Source organism: Galendromus occidentalis, unplaced genomic scaffold (genome assembly GCF_000255335.2).
Source record: "Galendromus occidentalis unplaced genomic scaffold, Mocc_1.1 scf7180000077212, whole genome shotgun sequence".
In the NCBI taxonomy this organism is placed as follows: Eukaryota; Metazoa; Arthropoda; class Arachnida; order Mesostigmata; family Phytoseiidae; genus Galendromus; species Galendromus occidentalis.
In genome coordinates, this window is record NW_003805200.1 from 183,375 (window position 1) to 189,308 (window position 5,934).

Here is a 5,934-nt window from a genome sequence, read left to right on the forward strand (position 1 = left end):
GGTGCATTCCACCTCGCTCACGAAAATCGCTCCCTGACGAGAGGAGTCTAAATCTTTCGCTTTGCAGGATACGCTCAATCCCTTCATGCTGAAGACCCGAACGACCGAGAGCTAGCCAGGAGTCTGATTTCGGCGAAGGCCCCTGGAGTTTACGTCGGAGTCCCGAATGATTTGAGCTGGCTGCAAGACTGTGAGAGGTATACACGGAATCTGCAGCCGCAACCCGCGTACTCCCTCCACCACGGAATTCGCGAGATCTCGATTCCCGCGATTGCGAAACCGGGAAAATTGTCTAAATCCACCAACCCCCGTTTCAGAGTCGACTTCCTTCTGGACGTAGGCAACGTGCGCTCCATGAGCGCCTTCAGCATGTGCCAGTCGAGAGTGGAGTCGACCGGAGCTTTCATTATCATCTTGAAGCCATCCGATCTGCAGATGGCCAACAACCTTGTGCCTCTGCTGCGGAAACGAGGAAGAAATATACCGGCCGAGCTCGAGTGTATGTATCTCGTTTCGGAAAGCCTGAGGGAGAGACTTCTGTGAGAGAGGCGTGATTTCTATCGACAGAGATCATTATATCGCCCCACATTATACTCTCCGCACTGTCCACTGAGTTCTCGCGGTAGAGTGCTCGAGCGACAAGTCAGAGACCTTCGGACAGCGTGGTTTGGGGCGCTCGATAGACGATGGGTACACATAGGGTACAATGGAACCCAATGGAGGGTTTTCGATAGAATTACTAGCTCACTCGAGGTAGCTGCTTGTGAGGTCCGTCGCTCGAATTTGCTTTGTTCAGGCTCACCTTTCGATGAGCAACTCGGCTATGGTAGCCACCAATAATTTAAGTAATTTGACTGCCTATCGAACGACTGAGGTATTATTCGACCGCTTTTGATGTTCCACCATCGAGCCCATCCTCGAGGAAGGACATTAACAATAGATGAAGTGAAGAAGTGGTCCGTGGACCACGACAAACGTGAGTTTCGTTCGTTCTAATCCGTGGATATTCATCGCTTGTACTTGATCAGATCGAGCAGGTTGCCGTCTTTGTCGCACAACAATAAAATCCTCCGCGATCTGGGCTTGTGCTTGCGGCATACTGTCTCTTCTTTCCGGACGGATGTCGAGGAATATCCAGCCGTAGAATGGTACTGGATTCCGTTCGGAACTTTCCCGTAATCGTCGCAGGGGCTCTTCTCCGGAGGCTTCCAGGGGCTTGACAGTGAAGCGATGCGTCGGTCCCTCGCACGGCAGTCACGCAAAGCTCCGTGCACTATTTTCTCGCAAACAAACGAAATTAGACTCATCAGACTCGTACCTGCGTACAATATCATCAATCCTGGAATAGAGAAAACAACAGTAGCGACATATCGGGACGCTCCAGAACAGAATTAGATCTCGATGGAGGGAGGGGGGTCTTTTGTGGAGACGGGCATATTGGACGTGAGAATATCGAACACACCTTTCAGGTCCTCGGGAGTCAGTTTCGAGTTCGGCGGCAAGGGTTTCTCTTTCTCGAAACGGGGCTTTATCTCGTAATTTTCTTTTTCATTGATCCGTTGGAAGATGCCCCCCTCGAAAAGCTTACCTTGAAGTCCAATCGAAAAATCATCTTTTACTTCGGACAATAGCGTTCGAATAGAGAGGAGTGAAAGACTCGATTCGATAATTCGCTCAAACCCACCATTCAGCTTCATCACCTGCTTGCTGATGGGCGACCCCTTCTGTACAGGCAATCAGTACCTTCCAGCGAAAATGTTGTCCCTAGCTCGGCTAATGGCCTGAGTGTGAGGATTGGTGCCTATCTCCGTCTTCAAATTGTAGTCGGCTTCGGTAGACATCGAATTCGAGATCGAATAAAGAATTCGTTAGAATGACGAGGTCAATGCCCCACAATATTTCAGGCGGTTGTGCGCAGTGCAGTGAGGGGACATCGGTAACATTTTGGTTCCATGTGTGCACCTGATGCTTGCAGGTCCCGTTTCTGAATACATAAGCTTTGAGTGCTGGGATGCCTCTGATCAAACTTTTCAGCATCGCAACTGCGTATCAGTGTTTCCGCCAGAAATCGCAGACGAGAACTCTGAGGAAGCCGCGGCCTCAAGTCGATCTTCATTGGGTCAAGGATTCTGGAGCGTTGGAAACTCCGCTGAAGCCTCCTCAGAACAGAAACACTCTCTCACGAGTCGAGCACACCTAAAATCGTCTCCATTTCCCTCTCCTTCTCATCAACGGTTCTTGTTTTTCTCCTCCTTCCGAAAAACGAAAGGCTCGGGCTTAAGAAACGTGGCTAGGCACGTTTCACAATACCCCTCGATGGGTTCCTGGACGTGACCATCGAACTTGAGTCGTAGATCTATCGTACCCTTGAGATATCTCATGATCCGTTTGACGGCTATCCAGTGTTTTCTTGACGGGTCCGAGCAGTACTGACTCACGGCACCCACCGTGAAGCAGATATCGGGTCGGGTTGTTTGGGATATATGGATCAAACATCCTACAGCTTCGCGATACGGCTCTTCGATGGCTTCTTTTGACCAACTTCAAGCCAGCCTTGGTCGGGGTATTCAAGGGTTTTGAATCAATCATGCCGAAATTGCGAAGGGCTCGTTCGATGTTTTCCGATTGGTCGAGAAATATGGCCTTGTGGTCCGGTTGTTGATGAATCCTCATCCCTATATAGTATTGGGCAGCTCCGAGATCTTTGATAGGGTAGAGTCTTCCGAGTTTCCTGATGAATTCTTCTTGCAGGTCCGAGTCGCTGCTGAATATTAGGAAATCTATCACATGGATTGTGATCACGAGTACTTTGTCGCCTCTTGTGGTCGTGTAGCAGCATCGGTCTGCTTCGAATTCCTCGAGGCCAATCCCTTTCAGGGACTTGACCAGGGTCTTGAACCAGACTCTACCAGCCTGTTTGAGGCCGTATAGCGATTTTTTCAAGAGGCACACCTTAATTCCGACCTCGAACATAGATGGTTGTTCCATTAGTACCTCCTCCTCCAACTTACCATGAAGGTAGGCTGTTTCCACATCCAGCTGTCGAATCTTCCATCCCTCTTGTGCCGCTCGCGCGAATAATATGTGGAGTGTGCTGATCTTGACACCAGGCAAGAAGGTTTCGTCAAAATTCACCCCTCTGATTTGTCCGCAACCTCGGTCGACGAGCCTCGCCTTATGCTTGACAACATGACCGCTGCTATCTCTTTTCAATTGAAAAACCCATTTTGAGGTTATTACTTTCGTGTGCAACGGGTCGGTCGATGAGAACCCAGGTGCCATTTTTCTCGAGCGCCTTCATTTCTGCTTCCATAGCCATTTTCCACTCGTCTGCGTCCTCTCTTGACATCGCTTCTAAAACCGTCGCTGGTGAATCGTAATTCGTTGTGGAGGTCGGACCACAAACACAAACGAAATCATCCATCCAGACCGGATTCGCACTCCTTCGCTTAGGACGACTCATCTCTCTGAACATGAACGGTGTCCCCTTCTCTGTCCACTCATTCTCCTCACTTTCGCTCATCTCTTGTGAGTTCTCGTGAGTCCCTTCCTCTGGATCTACTATTTTTCGCTTCGACCCGGGAATCACCACTCCCGATCTCGGTCCCACCGACCTTCGGCTCTCGTCATTCGTTCTCTTATTCTCCTGATTTCCTCTCATCTCTCGTGACTTCTTGCAGTTTTCTCCCTCCGGATTCATCACTTTCCTCTCCGATCCGGGAATCACAGCAACTGATCTCGGTCTCACCGACTCTTGGTTCGATACGACCTGTTTTGATTGAGGCCGAGAAATCGCCAATTCTGGCCCTTTCGCCTCAATCCTTGCCTCCTGCGTCGATTCTCGCATCTCAGACGATTCCATCGTAGTCTCGTCGAAGCGTACGTTCCGTGACTTCTCGACAACGTTTCTGTTGTCGAATGGGATCAATCGGCACCCCTCCGATTCCTGAAAGTAGCCAACGTATATACATTTCTTGGCCTTTTCATCCTATTTCTTTCTTTTTTCCTCAGGTATATGGGAGTTAGCTAAGCAACCGAATATTCGTAGGAAACGCAGTTCAGGTTTCCGTCCCGTCCACGCTTCTTCTGGACACATATCCCGGAGGGCTGCTGTCGGGCTGACATTTTCCAGCTTGCAAGCTGTCAATACGGCTTCTGCCCAGAAACTTTGGGCAGACCGGCGTCCGTCATCATTGACCTCGCCTTCTCGATGAGAGTTCTTGTCGCTCTTCCTGCGCGTCCATTCTGTTCCGGACAGTAAGCCACCGTTGTCTCATGTCAAATTCCACGCTCCTCGAGAAAACTCGATACCCTCCGGTTCAAGTATTCCGTACCGTTATCTGTTCGTAGTTTCTTGAGTCCATGTCCAGCCTCTTTCTCCGCGTACCGTATGAACTCGACCAATTTTTCATATCTTTCCGATTTGTCTTTGTGACGGCACGGTCTGTATATTTGGGGCTGGTAAGCTGTTCATGCAGGGCAACTTCGCGGTACAGTCCTCCCGGCTGGCACAACTTGTCCAAGATATCCCAGATTTCTTTTCCGGGAGTTGCATCGCGGATCGACGGGACAAAAGTTGTTCTTGATGCCGGGAATGATTGCTCCGCGGGCACGCTTATTCTGGTACTCATCTTGTTATGAGCATTCGAGGTACCCAGAGTTCACAGTTGAAAAAGTGCGCTTCCATTGCGAACTTCCACTCGATATCCATTTTGACGCTCCCTCAAGCTTCTCGAAGGAAAACGGGACTTTCATTGCCGCGACTGTTGACTGCGGTGGCTCTCCTTGAGGTCGACTGCTCACTCGACTTTCAGAAGTCGAAGATTTCCTCATCAGAATTTCAGGAGGAGGCTCACTTTCACTCCTTTCGGTGGTCGTCGTCGACATGGATGTTGCTGGTCGCTTCGACGGTCTCGTTCCAGGAGCTATCCTCGAAGTCGTTCCTGCAGTGGAACCGACAGTCTGACGTCTCGTTCTTGGGCCCATCTATATATATAAAAACGTATGTCTGTCTGTCTGTCTGTCTGTCTGGTGTCACCTATAGACTCGAAAACGGCTGAACCGATCGCCGTGAAAATTTAGGAGCGTGCTCTGGGCGATACCCCGGTGGTTATAGGGGGGTCAGTTCTTCGATGCGATGAGTCCTTCTACCTTAAAAAAATAATTTGAGTGCTTCACCCACGAAAATCCGAAAACTCGGAAAAAAATTGAAACATCCGAAATTCGCAAAATTCAAAAACGCCTGAACCGATCGCCGTGAAAATTCAGGGGTGGGTTCCCGGGAGCCTCAGGAAGGTCATCTGAGGGTCGTCGTTCTCATGTGATGGGTCCTCCCACCATGAGAAACTTATTTGAGTTGTCCTCTCACCGAGAATCAAGGGTTTCATCAAGGGAAAGACGGGAATGCGCAGGATTTCTTATCGGCTGGACCACTATGAGGGGGCGGATTCTTGGGAGCTCCTGAGAAGTCCATCGGGGGTTGCCGTCATCACTGGCCTCTGTCTTTTTACTAATGAATCTCGCTGAAAATCGCTGTAGCCGTGAAGGGTATCGATTTTCCGGAGGACATCTTATATCTTATATCTTATCTTATAATCTTATCTTTCTTATATATTAATTAATTATTAATTATTATTATTAATTATTAAACATATAAAAACAAATGTGTGTATGTCTGTCATGGTCGCATACACTCCCATACGACGCGTACGATAGGTCTGATTCGCTGGGATTAAGGGCGTGTCGCATTGGGGAAGGTCTTTAGCACATCAGGTTTCATTAGGATGGAGCGATTGTCATTATTTCCTCTTTTCTGATAATATTGCCCTGACACCTCTGACGATAACGATGTTCAGTATTTTTGATCATGATAGCAACGATTCCCATTTTGAGGGGACGATAACGAAGTCGAGTTTGTTGTCGTCGGTCGTGAGG